Genomic DNA, 22,886 nt, shown 5'->3' on the forward strand with positions numbered 1-22,886 from the left:
GGCAGGCCCGGGAGGCGGCCTCGCCCCGCGCCCGCACCGGCCCCGCCGGCAACAATGGGCGGCTGCGAGCGAGGGGTGGCAGGGACGGCGGCGAAGGGAAGGGAGCAAAGCAGGCAGAAGGGAAGGGAGAAGAGAGGGGAGGGAGCGAGGGAGGGAGCGAGGGGGGAGAGACGGAGGGAAAGAGGAGAGGAGGGGAAAAAAGAGAAGCGTGTTAAGCTTGTCTGGTAGTTAACAAGTCTTGAATGAAGAATGTTAGCAAACAGACAAACAGCATGTCTGATGCATGCTAATAGTCCTGGCTTCACCACTGACAATATGAATAATTCAGCAGAAAGGAGGGAAAAGAAGAAGCGGGGGGGCGGGGGGGAAGGAAAAAAAAAAAATAAAAAAAGGCATCCTCCCTTCACGCTCCCAAACGTCTGCAGAGGAGACGGGAATAAAAAGTGTGCCGCAACTTTCTCCTTCCCACCCATCGCACAGAAAATATTCAGCAAAAAGGCCGCTCGGGCACCAGCCCTTTCGCCAGCCCAGCCTCTCGGAGATTTTCGATTCCTATTTTTGTTGCCTATTAATTTCCCCCCCTCCCCAACCCCCTCCCTCTTTACCGCCTATTTTACTTCTTTTGTCTGGGAGCTGGCACCTGTCCCAGAGACGGCATTTTACTGCACATCCCCTTTTCCCTCCTCAGCAGAGAAAAGGGGAGGGGGTGGAGGGGGGAAGGTCTGCAAGGACGAAACAGCCTGTGCACCCCCTGCCCCCCCAGACATCCCCCCCATATTTCCTTTTCAGCCACGGTCCAATTACAGGGGGTTTGGAGGGATATCACACGCCCTATTTCACATGGTGCAGATACCTACAGCCATTAAAAATATATTTCTACGAAAGAGAAAGAGAAAGGCAGAGAAAGCAAGAGACTCGTTCCCTGAGCAGCACTGTGCAGTGGGACTCCGGGGAGGAAAATCACCAGCAAAAGCCCTCATCCTCAGAGCACACAAACCTGCAAAGCCCGAGTCAGTGCTCAGGCAAAGGAATCCATTTCCTTAACAGAGGGAAAAGGGAGTGAGGGAAAGGGATGAGCAGAGGGGCGAGCCCTCGGCGCTTTGCCCTCTGCATTGGGATGTACAGCGCAGGAGAGGCGAGAACCAGCCCCGCTCGGGAACGCTGGGAGAGGAGAGGAGGGCTCAGGCAAGCAGAAGAAAAAGAAGATCCTATTTGCAGCATTTTAAAAGTTCTGCTCTGGCAAAGGCCGTCTGAAGGGGAGGCCCTTGCAGCAAGAATGCGAGCAGCAGCCGCCTTTCCAGAGTCCAGCCTCCTTCTTGTGAGCGACTGGAGCAGTCTGGCGGAGGAGGAGGAGGACGACGTGAGCCAGCGAAACGCAGCGGGCTGGAGCTGATGATGAAAGCGGCACGGCCCTGCGCGGACAGGCTCCTTTCCATCCCCCGCAGCCACGGGCACACGGACACGCAGCGAGCCCGGCTCTGCTGCCACCCCCGCCGGGGACCCCCGCGGGCCGGGGGCTGCGATGGGGACGGCGCCGCCGGGAGGGGGACCCGGCAGAGAGGCAGCGATGGGAGGAAAGGCGCTGCGCTGGAATGTAAATGCACCCACGCTATGGCAATATGCTTGACAGGGCAGCGCAGCTAATGAAGCTTTTAACTGGGGGAGGTGGGGGTGTGTGTGGGGGGGTGGTTTCTACGGAAATATCTCCCGGGATTAAACGGAGAGAAGAGGCTCCTCTCTGCAGTCACACACCTACACCGCTCTGCGTAACACAGCAGTCCGCAAGGACCACGAACTACAGCACACACGCACACAAAACCAACCCCAACCTACCGAGCTGAAAATGGCTATTTGAAAAAGTAAATACTGTATGTGACAGAAAAACTTTGCGATTTTGTTTTCTCATGCCCTTACTTCCAAACCAGCTGCACAGCCAAGCTCAGGCTGCTTGGCCCTTATAACTCTCTTGGCACCGAGTCAAAAGCTGATAAGCATTTGGGCGAGACAGCTCAACTGCTGTGCTGGAAGAAAAACAGCTGCCATGATTGCTGTTTGATTGAGAGCGCTCGCACACACTCACAAAAAACATACCAGGCTGCAAGGACGGGCCACAAATGCCTGAGGATTCAGCTTCAGAAGATCAACATACACTGCCTTAAAAAAAAAAAAAAGAAAAAAAAATTATATAGTTTTGCCTCCAAACACCCTCCCCTTCTTTAAAGAAAACGTGCTGCGTCGACTTGCTTTTCTTCTTCCCATCCCCCTCCATAACCTCAAGCAAACTCAAGGAATTGTGCCAAAAGTCCCGTTGCTAGTTACCAAGTGCATTTTTTTAAACGTCCCTTTGATACTTCTTTCCCTCCTGCTTGCCATGGAATATGCAAGTAAGATAATCTTTCAATTACTTACAAGAAGTAATTAATAAAGAACTTCTAGCTCAGCGTTCCTTTCCCTCTTTCTCTCTTAAGGGGCAAGAGGAGGGAAGCGAGGGGGAGAAGGATGTTTTTTCTCTTTGCCGAGTCCAACATTTGGCTTTTTCCATTTGTGGCAGATCACTGTAACGCTATTGTAAAACAACTTCCTGCCCCTTTTGGCTCACGTTCCAGAAGCTGCTAGGCTAAGTTCATAGCACAAACTTTTTTCCCCCTTGCCGAAGAAGATAGACAAAAAAAAATTCCTGCAAATTATTTTCCCCCTTTTCTGGCTCATGGACTCACAAGGTGAATTTATTGCAGCTCTTTAAGAATATTACACAAGAGACGTCGGTATCCCAGCTGGATAATTCATAAGATGAAAAGGTGGGGTCATTATAAATATATGTCTGTGTGTGTCTGTGTGTGCCTGCATTTTAATTCTGTCATTTTGAATTGTTAAGTCTCAGTACCATCAGGTGGATAATGAGCTAAGCTGCTTCATCTGCCGTACTAATTTGTATATCTATCATAGCACAGATCATTGGCTCAGTACATACAGCCTCCTACTTTCCAATTGCTTTTGTGCTCTAAGGTGACCTGCATCTCTCTCATCTCCCTCCTCTCCTCTAAATGCTCAGCCTCATGAAAATACCCACTGGAAGCTCCTGAACCCTCCCTGCTAGAAACGGGAGACGTTGCAGTCTCTCTGCTATAAGCCAAAAAGGAAAACTAAGGCCTCCACAAGTTGCTCTCTCACGGTCTCTCCCTCCCTCCCTCCCTCTCCCTCTGTTTCTCTCATAGCAACAGCATTTCTTGGTGCGCCTGCTTTGGCATACATCAGCATTTCCACCGTCCAAGTGTCCTTTTGCGTCACATCTCGCCATTTCATTCAGCCAATGAAATCTCCTTCTTGCAATAAAAATATATAGACTTTTTCTGTTATTGGTATATTCAAAATTTTTTTTCATGTGCTTTCCTAACAAAAAACGTTGTCAAGCATTTGATTTGCCCTGCACTGGGGGGGAGGGGGGGGTGGAGGGGGGGGGAGGGTGGAGAGGGGGAGGAGACTGTACAAGATTCAACCTTGAAGAATCTTCTTTGTGGAAAATATGTTACCGTAAGAAAAAAGGGATCAGATAGTTACTTAAAGAAAGTCACAGTTGACCCTCTCACTTACTATTCATTTTGCTTATGCTAACATTGCTTTCCTGATGTACTTTTAAAGCAGCTAGGCAGCTTCAACTGATTGGAAAAGTCAATACCATGTGTACTGAAGTTTGTAAAATATTCTTCAGGAAAAACAATATATTAATTGATATTTTATTCCGCCAAATATTGATCATGAGGTGATAGAAAAAACTGCAATGTAAAAAGAAAACCCATAGACATCCGTCTCTATCCCATCCAAAGCGGCTGCTCTCCAACGCACTATCCTGCAAAATGGAGCGGAGGGTTTCACACTCAGAGGCTCTTTCCAAAGAGCATTTCCTCCTTCCATAACTTCCCAAGTGCAGCATTTCAGTGCCCAGCTGTGGTGGAGATGGTGACAAAGGCTCTGTCCCACAGCCCAGGTCCCCTGGCTCACAGGCAGCAGCAGAGCTGCAGGTGCTGTGCCTGGCACGGCCAGCCCTGCCCGGGCTGCAGCAGCAGCAGCAGCCTGGCCCCGGAGCCCAGCTCCAGCCCCAGCTCCAGCCCCAGCTCCTGCCCCAGCCCCAGCTCCAGCTCCAGCCCCAGCCCCAGCCCCTGCCCCAGCCCCAGCTCCTGCTCCAGCCCCAGCTCCTGCCCCAGCCCCAGCTCCAGCTCCAGCCCAGGCCTGCCAGCAGTGAGCCCTGCTCTCAAAGCCCTGCTCTCAGCCAAGCCCACATGTGGCTTTCTCCGAGCTCCACTGACTCCTGCCGTGGCGAATTTAGGGAACCTCTGTTACCCACTTCCATCCAGCCTCCGATCTCCAGAAAATGCTCAACCACCAGCATTCTGAGGAGAATACACATTTCTTCTGTAAGCAAAATATATGTTTTATGGTTTTCCCTTACCAACTTTTTTTTTTTTTAATGGTGTGAAACCACAAAATGTTTCTAATATTTATTTTTAGGGAATTATAGTAAAAGCATACTAGAGATTATCAGGACACAGTTGACAAGATATTTAAACAGTAACTTTCCCACAAATATTTATTTCGGTAAAATGACACCTAGTAATTCTGACCTCTTCTAATAACTGGTCTCTATTGCATATAGACTGTAGATGCAGAGGACGTGCATAAATTCTGGATGGTTAAAAAGTAAAAGTAAGCAAAATTTCTGGATAACAGCCTTAGCAGCAGATAGCCATCACATCCAGCTAAAACTCTTATAATTTTATTTTCAAATAATGGCATGACATTCCTGATAGTATTTATTTTAACAGAACATCCACAAATGAGAATGTCAACCCTGCACAGTGAAAAAGAGATTACACGTCACAGTGCAGTCAACAACTTTTAATGGCAATGAAATATAAAAGACCTATTTTTTAGAGAAGGATCAGACTTACGTAGACAAATTGCTTAGTTCAGAGTGTTTTACTTGTATTTAATCAGCTTCCTGAATGACTTTCCCCCTTGTTTCTCAGACATGATTTTTAGCTCCCTAAGTATTTTTCTACTTTCTATATAAAACATAGGTCCTCTTCTTCATTACTTTCCATACCTGCCCCTACATTTCTCATTATTTGTTAATGTGAAAACAGCTGAGGTTCATCCTTTCTTTTGCCTGCTCCTAATGGAGATAATTCTGGTGCATTTGGAGGGTTAAAAGTGCCTCGCCTTTACACAGTTATGGCTCGTATTCATCCACCCTTAGCTACCCTTCCTCAGGGTGACACATAAATGCATTCTGCCTGTCACCACAGTTGTGAAGTAAGGTTGAAAGTTGTCTAACTTTACGTTACTGCAGAACTAAAAAATTAGCAATTCAGGAAAGAGGAAAACAATCACCTCAAGTCCAACTTGTAAGCTTCACTTAAAAGAAATGGAATTCCAAAAAAGGGAGCAGGAAGAATTATTTTAAGATTCATCATCCCTGAATAAATTCAAATTATGCAAATAGTAGTAAGCCAGTATTTTCATAGCACAGATTATACTATTACTGAATTTTATATCTCCTTTCTTTTCCTTTATCTCAAGTTCTGTCGATTGGAAACTCATTATAAATACTCCTGCTGAACACTAATTAATTTCCTTGTATTTTAACTCAGAGTGGCATCTCTTGTTCTTTCCTCTCAGTTTGGTATGACAGAGACATCCACACTGAGGTCACCTCTAAATAGATCATGATTTTTTGCTCTCCAGATAATACAGCTCATTTGCAATATGGGGTGGTTTGTAATCTAAGAGCCTTCAGAAATATTTAATATAAGATGATCAGGTGCATTCTTATGTTGTTTTTTTTTTAAATAATCCAATAAACATACTTCCTTTTTTTTAAGATTAGGTTATCCAGAAAAGTGTAAATTCCTCCTTTTTTATTTTATTGTATCATTAAAATAATTCCAATGCAGATTATAAAAAAATCACCAAGAATAATTTTACTTAACATTTAGACAGCTTTTGTTTTTAGAGCTATCTCTAGGAATTAAAAATAAAAATAATTAAAATCTATCTATCTAGAAAAGCAAAGCAGTCTTGTGCACCATTCCCTGAAAGGACCAGTGTGGGAATTACAGGGCTGCACACTTCAGAGAAAGGACAGCAATTATACACAGTGCCATTGTGCAGGTCACTTAGGAAAGTTCTATTTACTGCTGGATAACTTGCATTAATTCCAGTGGATCAGTGGCCTACTAAATTATAGGGGAAAAACACTGAAATACCAAAAGGGCAATTCTGAAATGATCTAAACTGTAAAAGCAAGCTGAATGAGGATGTATTTCTACACCCTTCCCTTCAAAACATAATGAAGCATTTTACAAAAACACTTCCTCCAGTACACTGTACTTTTAACAACACTGTTGTATTGTATAAACTTTAACAATAGTGTTGTACAGAAAACTTGGCATTAAACCGGTATCAACATAAGTGAAGCTCTGGCACTAGGACGAGTGATTTATTTTTTATTTTTTTTCTCCTCCAAGAAAGGAGGCATTAAAAGGGGTGGTTGCACGAGCAGGTTTTTAAGGGTGCTACTGACATAATGTTTAACTTGCAACTCTCTTCCCCCGGTTTTTTTTACTCTACTCTTGCCTCGGGACCGGCGGGCGCTCCCCGGGCGCAGGTGAGCGGCGGTGCCTTGGCAGCCCCGCACGGAGAGCCCGCTCCGTCCGTCCGTCCGTCCGTCCGTCCGTCCCGGGCGGCGCTCCCGGCAGCCGGAGCTGAGAGCGGGCACCCTGCTCTGCCCGGGGCACCGCGCTCAAACCCTCCGCTCCCTCATCTAATGGGAGCCTCTGCTCACAACCGGGTGCCTCGCAGAAAGAGCTGCTGGAGATTTAAATAAAAAAAAAAGTGTCTAGGAAAAAAGAAGGGAAGAAAAAGAAAGGAAAAATAACACACTGGGGAAAAAAAAAGTTTGATTTTAGAGAATAGTAAGTTGCAAAAAGTAAGCAAATACACAGGACGAAATCTTCATTGAAAACTCACAATTTCTCGGGTCTAAAAGGGCTTAAAATTCCTTTATATCATAAATTACTTACAGGTTTTTAAACTACTCATGAGCAGTCCAGGGACCAAGTTCTCTTGTATTACGTATCTATGTTTTAATTACACCAGAGTACAATAATCCTGTACAAAGCGAATTGCAATGCACACGAAATCTACATACAGCACAAATTCCTTTGTGGTTTTTTTGGTAGTGAAATGCTAGCAAAGCTGAAAAATTTGGATGAACTGTAAGAAAATAAAAAGGGACTTCCATTACAGTATCACTTTCATAGCATAACTGCAATTACTTACTACACACAGAGACAATCCAAAATGGTTGTAGATAGAGAATTCTGTTAGTGAGTTGGGTGTTAGTATCAGATGTATTGATGTGGCCAACTTCAGCTCTACAGTTCAAGTTACCGTTTCTTTTGAGCACATCAAAGGTAAAACACAGGGTACATAAGGTGCACCTTAAGTTGGCTATCTAGAGTATAACTGGAACCTAACACAATAACAGTATATTGGCACTGGTAAATTTAAATCCTGCTCCTTGAAAAAAAAAAAACCTCTCCTAGCATGAACAATATTGACACATTATTATTATAATAAAATATAATGTCAAGAGAATAATGAACCTGCTGGAAGTATTAATGTATTTATCTGGCCAGATAAATACAGGCTTTTACACTCCTGGTATCAGCTGCAGGTACAATATATAGTTGTGAAAAAAAGGACAGTACTTTATAGAATTTGTGTTCCATTAATGGTGTCATTTGAGTCTTTTGTCTTTCTGTCTGTCGTGTCACACTTACTGCAGTTGTCACATGTGCATTATTAAGTTTCATGAATTTCAAAGGGACGCCTGAAGTTATAATCTCATCTTTAACACGATTCTGTTACGTTTCAGTTGCAGTGAACAAAATGTCCTGCACAGAGGCACAGGTGATCAAACTAAAGGTCTCTTCTCTCCCTGTGGACAGGAGGGGCCAGTTCCAAGGCTTGGGATGAGGCTGTGCTCCTCCTGGGCTCTCACTCCACACTGGTGTGTAAAATGGGTTTTAGAAAGGAGGGTCATTTTGGTGTTGTCAGCAAAGCAGAAATTCAGTGCAAAAAGTATCATTTTTTCCCCCCTAATTTCCCGTTTTGCTGTTTCAAAGATGAATCAGCACCCATGCAATTAAATGTGTGCCATAATTTAATAAAGGTGATTTTACTGAAGTTTATTACCAACACAAAAGCCTTTATAAGGAAAAGACAAAATTAAGTTTTTGCTATGTTGTCTACACTAATAAAGCGCAGCATGAATACTAAAACTGGCATTGCAAGAAAAAAAAAAAAAGGGGGGGGAGCAAAATTGTGAAAACCTGCTTCCAGACTTATTCAACAAATTATGTTTTCAGTTCTTCCCAGGGGATGTCTGTGACTAATCCATGGTAATTTCAAATTTCAAATTTAGAAAATTTTTTCTTAGGGCCTTAAAGCATTTTACTGAATATTTTAGATGGCTCATCAAAGCACTGAAATATTAAAAGGTCAACTCGTAAATGTATATTCCCAGAAAAAGTTACCAACAGAAACATAATGCAATGGCTTTTTTTTTGAGGCACCAAAAATTTCAAGAAAACTGTACAGTATTTTTTCTAATGCAAACAAGTAACTTAGTAAGAAAACTGTACAGGGAGAAAAACCCAGACCTTTTGTCTCTCGGAAACAGGAGAATGTGACTGGGTTTGACGTGGAGAAGTCTCCCTGACTCAATTAGAAATACAGCTGCTTTTCAAAAAAATTTGAAGCCAAATACCAAAATTAAAGTTCATGTCTGAAGCTCATATTACTTCTGTCATTTATCTGTAATAAAATTAAACAATTCAACCTCCTCCCAGCAATCATTTTAACAAAATCACATACTCTGTCCCTTCTGTACGTGGCTGCAGTATGGGACACCTGGTTACAGGTATGTATATGTATGTATGCAGGTATAGTCTCATGCTAGCATAGCCCAGAAAGTGTGAATACTACTAGAATAAGACTCTAAATCAACATTGTTTATGTAGTTCTGCACAATAGAAAGTATAACATTTTTATAATGCAGCCTAAAGATTACTAATGAAGGACTACATTTGAATTACAACAGGAAAATCAATGGAAGGCACGGTTCAGGACTATTGTTTTTCTAGTTATATAAACAAATGCAACATTTTAAAAACCTTAACACAACTTAAATACAGAGTAAGAGCTACATAAAAGAAGTTGATGGTAGCAGCGCCACACCAGCAGGAATATCCCTCAGTGTTACCGTAACAACTCATCCCTACGCTCAGAGAAGGAAGGAGGCTCTGTGCTCTGGGACTGCCTGGATGCAGGACCTTGCTCCCACACCTGGGAGCCAGAGGGAGACTGACATAAACATGAGGGATTTAACTGAATAAAGCACTGCATGTGTAGACCAGAATGTTCCAGCCTTCAGCTGGCATGCCCTGAGTGTTCAGATCAGAGGGGAAAGCAAAACGGGTACTTCAGACTCATTGTGGGGACTTGGAAAAACAGTTTTGCTTTAAAACTGCACTTACACAACTGTTAGGGCAGCAAATAGGGATCCCATTCTCATGGGGAAACATTTCTGTAGGAGTATCACGTTCACTGTCTAAGAAGTCTAAGAAAATTATTGGAAATCTATTAGAAAAGGCCCTTTTGTGACTGAACTACTGCACGGTTCCAGCTCATCCTTGCCTTTCCCTAACAGAGAGCACCATTTTGAGGCTGTCATGCATTTTTCCTTCCAAAGGGGTTAACATCAGTGGAAAACGCAAGGATCCTCTTACCACAGAAAAACTGAGCAATGCAGTTTCCCAGAGAAGCTGCCTTTTTATTTTTACAGGTGCAACTGACGTCTGTCTTGTATTTTCTGCTCACCCAAGTATTAATTTAAAAACCACACACACGTGAACGTATGATATGCAGCTATCTGCACCAAGGTAGCTTTTTTACACTTTCACATACTTCTTTTTACTCAAGTATTTAATGGAAGGAGGCATAAGAACAGATTTTGACATAAGACAAATAAGGAAAATAAGCATTCATATCAAATTAATTTTGCTGAATTACACTAGGCCTGAATATACATCCTAGTGTTTAGAAAAATGTTCATCTTCAAAATGTAAAGAACAGGCTTTGTAATTTCCGTAGCACGTCTAAAGCCTGACCAAACCTCATGTTCTGCAGGACTATTTTAAAAATTTTTCATTATATATTTCAATGGTCCAGAGAATCAAAGAAATCAACAGGGAAACAGAAATGGTTTCATATTAAAAGCAGTACAGACAAGTGTACACCAGTTGCTAAAGAGAGAACGCTATTAAATATGAACGGTTCCTACGTGGTTTTCACCGCAGGGGTCACATTTGGAAACAATTTTGATACCAAAATTAGAAGCTCATGTTTTAATTTCAGCAACATCTTTGTCTAGGAAATGAGAGAAATCTTACCCACCATTAAGCTTTACCAGGTACACTAGCTGGAAAAATCAGTGCCAGAAATAGTAATGCTGAGGAACCAAGTTCACAAAGTAAAAGAGACTATTCTCTGCTCATTCTATTAATCTAAACCTTGCCACAGATAAAGCTCTTTTTTTAAACAGTAAAATAAACCTAAACAAAAAAAAAAAATCCTGAGCGGTTTGAGTCACAAACATTCAAAGCAAAAGCACTCCAAAGGTTCCCTTCACTAAGGATCTTTCAGAAGAGGCACTTGTACAATGGCATCCTAAATAATCATATTGCATGCTGAAATGTTTAACACACTCTGAAAAAAATTAGTTTTCCCTTTCTTCAGCCATCCTATAGTTATTGTAAGGTTCCAATATCTTTCTAAAGAAAAAGAAGTATTTCAAAATTTGAATACTGGCTGAGTATTTTCTTAACTTTTTTCTTTGAAACTCCATGCTGCTATCCACATTTTAAAATTCTACTACAGCTCATTAACTCCAAAGAAAGCATAACCATATCAGTGCTTTAAGGCAAGAAAAAACCCCCAAAATAATGCAAATAGCATTGCCTTGAGACTCTTTTTAGTCTTTAAAATCCTACAGATAACAGAAAAGCAATACTAGTACTGAGAAAATGATAAATGGGGATGGACTTTGTATATTTGTTAGTAAACATATTTATTTTAACTAAGCAACACGAGGGAGAAATAGACTTATGTCAACATGACAATATTATTTTTAGTGGGAAACAGGTAAATATACATTTCCACTCTATCTTCCAATTAAAAAATCTAAAAGTAGTGGACTTTGGGAATTTCCAGCAACAAATAAGGGACACAGAAGGGTTGGTTTCAGTATTGCTGCAGTCAGCATCACTTGCTGCTCACATTTGGTTCAGCTCTGAATGCAAGTTTTCACTCAAAGGGTGCAATAGCTCAGCTGCTCAGCCACTGCTTTTGTTAAAAGAGCTCATTCTGCTGTATTACAGAATGTACTTTTAATTCTAAGAGTAGATTATTAGAAGTGTTTGTTTAAATAATTCAGCTGCAAGAAAACTTAAAGAGAGACGTAATGTTTTACTTGAAATGACTGGAATGCAAAGACACATTTTTACCTTAATCCTATTCATGTTGACAGCCACAGAAGTTCCAGAATTTACTATTGTAGTGTTATTTTTTTTTGTGATGGCAACATTATAAGCTCCCCCCAATACACTCGGATCCCTTGTGCTCAGTTCTAACCCTGCTGTGTTTTACACAACTTGGCTGTCATCAGCAATTAGGGTTTTTTTGGTTAGGGGTTTTTTTTTTTTTTTTTTGATAGAAGGAAAAATGTGGAAAAGCCATATGCTGGCTGAAGTTATGTGTTTATAGCTTAATTATTTTATGATCAAAAATTATATTTCACAGATTTTACTGCTGAGCAGAAAGAGCATACAGATGCAAAAGAACCAACTTTCAGTAAAAGGTGGTGGTTTTCTGTATGCAAGTCTTCCAGATAATTTATCTCAGCTTCCATGTTTATATACGTTCCCTAGTCACAGCACCTAAAAATGAGATGCATCACATTCTGCCACCAGTCACTTTCAAAGCCAAGAAAAAAAAAAAAGAAAAAAGTCCCAGCCTTTTTGCATAAAATCAGTGATAAAAAGGAGGAAGTTCTAGTTCTCTTTGGCTCAGTACCCCGTGCTTGCCATGCTCGGCCTCACAGGGCCCTGTGCGTGCGTGCACTGCTGCAACACACAGAAAAAGTTATGGAAAAGGTGCTGAATCCAATCTTCTGGGACACAGCACCACGTCTCCTTACAAGGCTGAGAAACAAGGCTCATTCTGAGACCCCAGAGGCCCAAGTTTGATGCTGCAATTGCAATGCGCTTTCTCACTTTCTTTTAAGGGCAGAAATCGCTATTTTTCACTAGTCTGTGCTTCCTCCTTTGGAAGAATCCAGTCAGCGGTAAAAAAAAAAAAATAAATTAAAGGCTGAAAAGTGAGCAATTGAATTACAGGGGGAAGACCCAAGCAATATATTTAGTTCAACAAGGGATTAAGTGCCACAGCCACTGGTAATTAAAGGGCTAATACGTCCTCTTTGAAATAGTTTGACTTTTCCTCTGGCTGCGAGCTGGGCGCCCTCGGAGGTTGGGTTGAGGCAAACCTGATACTCTGCCATTCTCCGGCAGCACGTGCCGAAATTAGTTCTCCGTTTTGTGGTGGCCCTCGGAGAGCAATTCCCATTGAGAAGTGAACAAAGGCCGTGACCCCGGGGTCAGAGTGTAATGCAGGAAGCATGACCTCCCCTTTGTTCAGAACAGCACTGTTTACTCTGCCTAAGTAAAGATCACCAATACATTAACTAAAGAGGATTAAAAAGGTCATATCCCTAGGGATGGAGCTCACGCAAGTGGCAACTCTCTTCAGTCACTAAATCACTGGACTTCCCCATCTACACCCCCTTCAAAAAAGAGACACCTTAAGCTGTCATGGCTCATTGCCACATTATTTTCAGAGCAAAAGTCTGTACAAATTCACGTTTCAGAACCAGGTTAATTTCTGCAGAGCTAGCCAGCTGCCTGAAAGTTATTTTGTATCGCCTTTTGAAAAACTCTGAGTTGACTTATAAAATTGATTGGGTTTTAAAGTGGTAATTAAAAAGTGAAAGTAATAATTATAAATGAAATTCTTAAAATATCCTGTAGTCTGTGGATGGGCAGAGAAGTTGCCTGTTCCTGTAGACAATTGCTAACTCCATGATGGCTCACTTGCAAAGAGGAGAACAAGGGAAATAAATTGAAAATATGCTGCCTATATAATTTCACGTATGCTGACTGCTAAACTTTATCAGGTTAAATAAGCATTTCTTTTGGCTGTGAAGATTTCTCTTACCAACTTCTCATAATATCTTAGAACATCGTTTTTAATATAATACTAAGACAAACATCTCCCGAAACAGCTAAATTAATGCTGCATTGGTAACATACAGCTAGACAGCATGTTGGAGTGTCTCCTTTCCATTCTCACCTCTAATCCACTGGCCTGCTGAATAATCCCAAGTTTGCTTGTGCCTTGGTTTCCTCATCTGTGATGATATGGCTCACTGGGATGCAGATGTTACCAGCATTTAGATGGCCACAACAGGAGGAAAAGAGCGCATAGAAGAGAGTGGTCCAGACTAAGAAATTTGCCCTTTTTTATCCTTAGTCAGAGGTACCTCTGATTAAGCTGAACAGTATGTTAGAGCTTCCAGAAGAAAATAATAGGAATCAGGCCAGGCAAGGGGGGCAAGCTTTGAATCAAAGTCTTTGGTGCAGGGAGCTCAGCACCACAGACAAACCCCACATAGGGTAAATGATTTGGAATCAGCATGAGATCACTCAACACCAGCAACTTTGAGAAGAGGACCAAGAGTGGCCCAAACTCCAAAAATCAAGGTCTTAGAGTCCCACAAAACAGCATGAACCATACAGGAGGAGGGCTGAGATGGTGTCCTTCCATTCTCAGACACTTTGTGCAAAACAGCTATTTTTGGATCCATAACAATATGTTCACCTTTTTAGTTTCTAGCAGCCTGAATTAATGCAAGAGGTGTGGCAAGCTGGGATCTCGTTACACCCAGCCTGCACTGGCCCTTCTTCACCCACCACTGCAGTTCCTGCTCCTGTGGTTTCTGATTTTTCTCACCCCAGTAGTAGGAATCACAAACTTACTGCAGATTCCAACACAGCAAAGAGTAAAGAAGAAACTTGCAAACCATGTGTCTGCACTGTGATGGGCATCATTCCACTGCAGGAGGGTGAATGACTTGCACTCAGAGTAGCTCTCACCTGTCCAGTTCTGTGCCTGAAACAACCAAATCGTGTAACACACCTTCCTGTGGCTGCTGCTCCCTGAAATCTGATGTGAAAGTGTTGGGTTTTTTATTATACACCAGGAGTCAAGGACAGAAAGTGGAGTCAGAAAGCCTTGACAACAGGTTTAGAAAAGGCTGCGTCCAGGACAAAGCAAAAATTTAAAATAATGTTGTATGTTCATCAGATCTTCCCATCGATCTCAAGGGAAACACTCTGCTTTTTGGCACAAGAGATTACGCAGGCATAGTATATCCATCAGGAAAAAAGGGTAACAAAATCTCTAGACACAGAAGGAGCAGGTGGGCAAGAGCAATGTGAGTACTGAGCAAAGCTTTGTATCAGGCTGAGGCAAAGGGGTACCTTTTCCAAAAAGCACTGGACTGAAACGACCAGAACAAAGAATATACTTAGACATTAAGATTTAAAAATGGAGACTGGGAGCATAAGGACTGAACCAGTGGCATAAGGACAATTTATTGACATACATTAGAAGCAGGAAGACTGCACAACAACTGTCTGGCAAGTCTGAAATAGTACTGGGAAACAAAGGGAGTGAAGAAAGAGGACAAAAAACACCCACAGAAAAAATAGTGGCTGATTATGACCTTGAACTACTTAGTTATGCACAAGAGGAGCCTTGCCTTTTCTCACCCTGTATGACCATACTAACATTTCTTGTTAGCTGGGTTCCTAATTTGGGATATTCATAAAAAATACCCACTACTTCTTCCAGTGGAAATTCCAAGTCTTTTCTTTTTCAGTTCTCTTTCGCACCAGCCAACAGCATTCTCCCTCCAAGATGGGAAGCAAAAACAACACTCAGGAAAGTGAGAGAATAAGATGTCTCTTCTCTTAAACAGAAAAACAGAGGAAACATAATTCTGTGACACAAAATCCTTGCACTGTCCATTTTTTTGGGGGCATGGAGCAATCCTGACCCCACCTTGTATTCTAAGATATGCCTCTCTATCTCCTGATGCCCAGAAATCCAGACAGAGTAAAAGGTACCTTTTAGGCTAAAAAAAAAAAAAAGTTTTTAGGATTAATACAGAGGGAAAAAGCTATGATGTTCAAGTCACAAAATTGTCCCTCAAGCCCTTTCAAATAGCAAATCCCATTAATCAATTATTTTCCAAGTTAAGGGTGAAAGAACAGCAGATAGCAAAACAGAAAGTGCTGAAATAAAGGGATAAATTAAAGGCAATCAATTCTGAGGACACACACAGCATTTCAGAAGCAGCCCAAGGTGGGAGGCAGGGCTTCCAACAAAAACCTGCACTTTTCTATCAGGAATGAAAGGACAGCAGCCCTCAAAAATAGCCACAAATGATGATCCAGATTACATGCCAATGAATTCTGTGATTTAGTAAACCGTCTGGAAGGCTACTTTAAAAGATTATAACTTTAATGCCTGAGCAGGGATTACATAATGGGGAGAAAAACAACATTGATAACACAGCAAAAAATATATCTTTTTTAACTTTGAGTGCATCCACAGAATTCATTATTATTTATCTGGCCTTTCAAAAGGGCTTTGACAATGTGACTCATGAAGACTATAAAGAAAACAATAGTCACGACTGGAAGTTGGAGTATTGATTAAAAACAAGCTAAGGAGCCAAAAGTAAGATGTACAAATGAAAAGACACTTTGACAAGATAAATGTTAAGAGATGTTGAATGTAAAGGCCATGCTGGTATCAGTTTTTAACTTTAGTTCATGTCTAGAAAGATCAGCTGTAAAATGAAGAGGGGCAAAAATGACAAGCAAGGGGAGAGTACTGGAGTTACTGAAGGGTTTAACCAAGCTGAATGAATGTGAAACGCAATAAATATTTTTTTTAATAATTGCTAAGGAGATCATATTGCAACATTCTCCACGGGGAGGACCTAGGTGCCACCATAACAAATGAAGGGAAACTTTCAGGGATATGCAATAATGTCAGGTAAGTCAAGCAGCAAAAGATTTCTGTGTTGAAAACATTATCCTTCCAATATCCGCCTGCCAGGGAAACAGCTTCCTGGAGAATGCTAATGAGACTTTCCTCATTAAAGCTACAGAAGAAACAGGAGTGCAAGGGCAGGTGTCTACAACAATGTCACTTTTAAGAGACTGCCATATATGAAACCCTATAGTGCTCAAACTGTTTATGTTAGCACACGAGCAACAGGGAACACAACAGAGATACACAGTCTCAAAGTCAGGATCTGTAGTCCGACTTTCTCACCTGCTGCCAGTCTTGAAAGGGAAATGATTCAGCTGAATTAAACAAGCAGTAAATTCAAACTACAGGGATATATTATTTTTCAGTGTGCAGCCTGAGCATAGGAAAAATCAGTATCTTGTTAAGGGACAGCAGCAGGAATAGGCAAGAATTATTCTATCCATAGCCTACAAAAATAGAAAAATATAGGGTTGGATGGGATTGTTTGCTGGAAAGACCACACAGACCTTAGTGCAGCAGGCAGGTCGCTTGGCTCTGCACATTCTGACAAGGACAGGGTATTCCAAAAGGATCTGATGCTGGTCAACTTCACTCTCTTACCAATCAATCAATATTGTAAAAAATGTCAGGGTAGACTTGGCATAAATTACACCATGGGCCTCCTTCAGTGCAGTAATTCCTACTTTTGTTTTCTGTGGCCAAAAGAAATTACAAAGAAATAGACGAGTTCACTTTATCTAAAGCAAAATGCCTCATCCTCTAAGCTGGCTATGGTGCCTGCCACAACCCTGCCAGTGCATCATTTACACGTCACAAAAACATGTAAAAACACGCATGTTTATTTTGCCACCTTCTCTCCCCCTGCCACCAGAAATAATTAGCAAGAACCTCAATTGTAAGATTTTGTTTTACTATACAAACGTTGCAAATAGCGCTCTGGTTCATAACATATAAATACATTTCCTTTTTTTATCTTACTATCTTTTTTCCCATGCATGCATTATTATTTGCAAAACCCATTTAATAATTATAAGACAGTCCAAGTTGTGCGTCAGATCCTGGGATATTGCCACTCATACAGTGGTTTGCTACACTCAGTCTTTGGTCTTGTGGCTAACAATTCACCCAAGCTGTGAGAATACCTCACCACAACCCACACACTGCTGTTCTTCAAAGGAAGACAAGGATACATAATTAAGAGATGATGAGCTCAAATATAAGACATGAGATGTGGGAGCAGATTTTTAACCACACCGGTGAGTGGTTTTACTACTGAAGTTTCATCAGCTGTCTTTACTTATGGTATCAGTGGAACTCACACGTTCTCAAACTGTATTTGCAGCAGCAAAGGGAAAAAAAGGAATGCTAAAACTGTACCACTGCATAAAAATAGCTTTAACATCAACTGGTCAAAACTGAAATTGTAAATCAGCATTATTAACAAATAGCCCTTGTAACAAGTGGGGCCTATGTCTCAAAAAAAAACCCAAAAAACCAAACAAGCATCCAGTTTTGCTAAAAATACTGTTAAAATTTCATCCCTCAAGAATTGTAACCTGAAAATATTCTCAGTCTCATTTCAAGACTTTATGATGCTGTAATTGTGGCCATAATATAAAGAACTATAGGCAGAAGTATCTGTGTGTACATGTGCCAGCTCAGGAACTAAAGGCACAATGCAGAGTGGAAATGAAAATTCAGACGTGGGTACAGATCCACTCCATACAGGATATGACATACAGGATCAGTCCCTCGCTGGCTATTCAGAATAAACAAAACATCAAACTACTTTTCTTATTACTCTGCAGAGCCTAAACTAGTTCTTGTTGCTCTCGTCATGACTGATTAGGGAAAGAACTGATAAGTCTGGAGCAAAACAAGATGTGAATAAAGCTACCAAACTCAAGTGAGGGCCACTGACCAGCTTGCAGAAACAGACATAAGAAATAGCAGGATTACATGCTCGCTTGTTTTCTGATTAATAACAACAACAACAAAAAGAATAATTCAGTTTTACCTAAAAGAAGTCTTCGTTTTGTGCCGATGCAGGACCGCATCTGTACAAGCCAGGGACCCTTTGCAGGGCCAGAGCCTCCCAGCAGCAGCCACACCCTCCTCTTCCTCATTTTTTTCCACTGACCATTAAATACTTTCCAAGTCAGGCACTGAAAAGAAATAGCCCAAAACAAAACCCATATTTTTAATGGACATCAGATACCATATTGCTGATTTAATTAGGCAGATTAGAAACAAATAAATATATTTGCACACACACCCATATTTGTATTTTCTGTTTCATTTCAAACAAATTTGGTAGGCCTGATTTGAATCTATTCAAACCACAGGAAAAATAATAATGAAAACGTGTTCTATGCTGACAGCAGAACTAAGCCCTCTGGCTATCTCTTTTTAGAGTTTTATATGACACGTTGTCCATTGGTTCTGGAAAAATTCACAGAACAGGAGCTTTTCAGAGAATCTTCAGATGAACCTGAATGTTTTGTAGCAGTAATAGATGCTAGCACACTACAAGCTGAGAGAGACATCCCAAAACTTGTCTCTTCGGGGATTCTATGGATTTGACACTCAGGCAGATCTATGACTTCATATTAAAAAAAAAAAGAGAAAAAAAAAAAAAAGGAATACTTTCCTTGCTTATGTATCATTCAAACAATCCCAGGTAATAATGATGCTGTATAGCAAGTATCAGACAATGTGTCCTTTCTCTTACAATATTTCATACAATTTCTTTTATCCATAATTTGGCAGTACACAGAACTATCTGGAAACTGATTGCTGCTATAAACTGTTTTGCACATTGTGTCATCTGCTGGCTTTAATTCATTATTTAAACAACACTGTAATTATACTACATTTCGTATTCTAGTTAACAAGGAAATAGTCAATACGAATTCAAAGTGAGAAAGCAAACTTCTCCCATATCTCAAAAAAACCCCCTACTTATTTTCAAATAACCAGCTCCAGCATTCAACAACAAAGCAGAAATACAACATTTAGGGTTCAGCAACTTGAGCTCAATTTTCTTTTGCAAATAACTGCACCAAGATACTTTTGGGGTTTTTTTTTGTTTGTTTTTGATCATTAGGACTGTGAAATCAGTATTAAAATAAGCTGCTTGTCTATTTAAATTTAGAACTAAATTTATACCCTAAATCCACTGATTCATGCTATTATGCTTGCTGAAAGAACAAATTAGTATCAAAATAAGAGGGTATGTTGAGATGTGTGTTAGGGGATGACAACATACCTTACAGGCAGTGTATTAAATAATGCCAAATCCAAAATTATTTTGTAGGGCCAGCATCTTCTACATACTTATTCATGTACAATTGTACACCCATAGAAAAACACTGCTATAAGCAAGTGATGCACTTCACTACTAGTCAAAGTGTTTGCAGTTCCATACAGTCCTACAACCTAACAGGTTTCCAATATACAATTCTGAATTCTCAAAGCCTGCATAATGCTATATTTGCACATACAGTAAAATAGGTACAACTGACTTGCAAAGTACATCAATACTGAAGTCTTTCAAACATGGTTATTCCCAAAGAAATCTTTGTTCTCTAAACTGCAGAATATTAGCTAAGATTGCCATTTATACCAGAGTGCTCCACTACACCACTGACTTTTAAAACCAAATACACAATAAGGGAAAATGCTAGCACATTTGTATTTTACTGGTCCACAAAACAAAGGTTCACCATCCCAAGCCCTCCCTCCCATCCACGTATTCCATATCAGAAAAGCACACTCACTCCAGACTGTCTGCATTCCTATTTACGGAGATGCTCTGCAATAAAGGGAGCGAACAGAAATCCAAGGGTTAACAGAAGAAACAAAACCAAACCCTAAACCAAACCAACAAACCCCACCACCAAAATGCCCAGCCACGCTGCAGTTCTTGCAAGAAAAGGAAAATGTTCAGCAGCCTAACAAAAAGCAAACGGAGAATTTAGTGTCGCTATTGCCTGGATACCAGTTTGGGATTTAGGCAGCCTTGGATTACAAGGACTATTCCCTTGAAAATCCAGCCCACAGTTCCTGCACTGTTTTCTACAAATACCACATCCAAACTGTGACTAAACACCTCATTATGCTTCTCTGGCACTGTTAGGAGCACACATATTGTACGATTTTCTGGGGCACATAAAAGCAGAGGGAAAAAAAGTGGCTGCTTTTTACCAATTGGTAATGAAATGATGACCAAGATCCCTGCAAAAGCTTGCATGATCAGTAAATCTTCTTCCCCCCAGCCCCTTTTGACCTGTGTAAGCAACAGGTGACAAAATACAGCCCCCATCTTCAGCTTTACAAATAAGAAAATGTATGTAGACTATGAGACATCTGCACTACAATATAGCCTTTTAAAATAAATTTAATTTGAATTAAGAAACTTAGCCAGGCCTCTACATTGGCTTCAGAAAGTAAATGCTTTTCTTAATATTTATTTGTAGAGGTTTCATTTAAAGAAAATACTGTCCTCACAGTTACAAAAAATAACTAGTGACTTGAGGTAACAATCTGGTATTGAGAGATCTTAAAAGAGAAAACCCAAACTGCATTTTCAAAGGAACTGCGTCCCCCAAATATTTCACGACAATCTCTTTTTTCTATAACTTGCTAATTGATCTTAAATATGTAGATGAATTATGAGTCAAAAACATCCAATTTTCTTAGCTCTTACTCCAAACAAATATCATATTCTTATTAATGAACACGTGAAATGTTTAATTTGCTGTTTATGGCATTTAAAGAGTTAATCTAATTTATGGCAAGTAAGGATTCCACATTAAAGACTCCTTCTACTTTCTCCTTTAAGCTTCACCACTTCAAAAGCCTTCTCCCCATCCCTTATTATTTAGCAATAGTCTCCCTTTGTGCACTGGCCATACTATGGCAGTTTAGGAGCTGTGGCAGTTACATGGCTCCTTTGCCAGTCCCCATATTGCTCATTAAATAATTTTACTCCCATATATACACACACAGCTGGTAAAGGGGTGGCTTTGCTGCATTCAGCTACATCTACACTTCCAGAGCGAGCCTCGAAATAAAAAATCAGAGCGTTACAAAAATGCTCAGCTCTCATCACTGTGCACTTCCCGAATCTCCCGATTGCTCACGCTACGCTGGCAAAGCTGTGATGGAGCCGTACACCTGTGTCTCTTCTAGAGAAAACCCACAGCAGGCTAAAAACGTTTCAGTTGTGTTAATACCCACTTCTCAGTTTGCAATTAAATAGAACCTTTCTTTAAAGAAAGGATTCCCTAAAATATTTTACACGCTTACAAACAGTTGTCTATTTCAGAAAGCTTTACAAATTCTTTCCTTTGCAAACATTCAGCTGTGCAGCACCAGCGAAGAGCTCCGGGTACAGCAGATGGTTAAAATTCTGCATCATTTTTAAGAGCCTAAGAGAAAGCACTGCCTTTTTTCGGGGGAGGGCGGGGGTGGAGGAGAGGAGAGAAAAAAGCTGAGAACAGCAATTTGCAGCCTTTTTTTTTTTTTTTTTTTTTTTTCCTTGACAGCAGCAAGCTCCGCCTCAGTCTGGCCCTTCCTCCAACCTCTGCTAACCTAAAAACCAGCGCCAGCCTGGCAGCGGGCCAGGGATTCAAAAGTAAACATTATCCTCCTGCCATTTTTCAGTGCTGTTTATCATATCCTGATCCCCTTTTTTTTTTACCCCCCTCCTCCCGCTGCCCCCCCCCCCCCCCCCGCCATTGCTGAAATCCCCGTCTCTGCTCGCGGCTTGTCCAGCCCTGGGAGTCCCGCTCCGATGCGTCGCGGCGAACCTGCACTGCAGGGCGCGGTGCGAGCGCGGCTGCGGCCGTACCCGGCCGGGCGCGCCTTCCCTCCCGCGGCATGGCATGGCATGGGATGGAATGGGCTGGGACCCACCCGCTCCCCGCACAATGCACTCGCCTCTCTCTCTCAGCGCTGCAGCTGCCGGCACAAACGCGGCTTTTGCCTCCGCGGCTTTCCCGTTTTCTTATTTAATTGTGAGGGGAGTGCTTAAAGACCAGAGCCATCCGGGAGCGGCCGTGAGAGCGCCGTACGGCGCTGCACCTGACTCTTTGTTATCCCTCATCGCTCATCCCCGGTCCCTTCCGCTCCGCGCTTCCTCCTCCCACCTTGCGCTGCTCCTCGTTTATCAAGGCTCCGTAAAAAAACCAACCCGACTAACTGAAGTAGCTGCGCGTTAGGGGTTTTTACCTAGTCGTGCACTGCATGGTGTGGATAGCGGGCATACCGGCAGGAGGAGGAAAGGAGATTTAAAAAAAAAAAAAAGGAAAAAAAAAGAGGGGTTGGGGGGGGGGGGGTGGGGGGGTGGGTGGAGTAAAAATAAATAAAAAATAAATACATAAGGAGAGCGGGATGGTGCCGCTGGAGCTCCCGAGCCGCCCCTCCGGCTGGGGAGGAGCGGGAGCGGGGCCGGGCGAACACGGCCATGTTGTGCGCGGGGTCAGCGCGGGGCACTGCGCTGTGCGGCGGAGCGCTGCATCTGCGGGCGACTCCTGTTATTTCCCTGTTAAATCCTCCGCCCCCACCCCCCTGCACAT

At 41.8% G+C, this 22,886-nt stretch overlaps 1 long non-coding RNA gene across 2 annotated transcripts; it reads right to left on the reverse strand.

Annotated features, from left to right (window-relative positions):
* Window positions 1–2,012: 2,012 nt before the first annotated feature.
* LOC118697516 (uncharacterized) lies at window positions 2,013–20,323 on the reverse strand. 2 transcript variants are annotated; one of them, XR_004981771.1, is made up of 3 exons: window positions 20,085–20,323; window positions 18,323–18,470; window positions 2,013–2,154 (listed from the first exon to the last, which is right to left on the reverse strand). It is a non-coding gene; the product is annotated as an uncharacterized LOC118697516 (long non-coding RNA). The 2 variants fall into 2 exon arrangements; XR_004981770.1 differs by lacking the exon at window positions 2,013–2,154 and adding an exon at window positions 6,487–6,867.
* Window positions 20,324–22,886: the final 2,563 nt, after the last annotated feature.

This window comes from Molothrus ater, chromosome 5 (genome assembly GCF_012460135.2).
Source record: "Molothrus ater isolate BHLD 08-10-18 breed brown headed cowbird chromosome 5, BPBGC_Mater_1.1, whole genome shotgun sequence".
Taxonomy (NCBI): Eukaryota; Metazoa; Chordata; class Aves; order Passeriformes; family Icteridae; genus Molothrus; species Molothrus ater.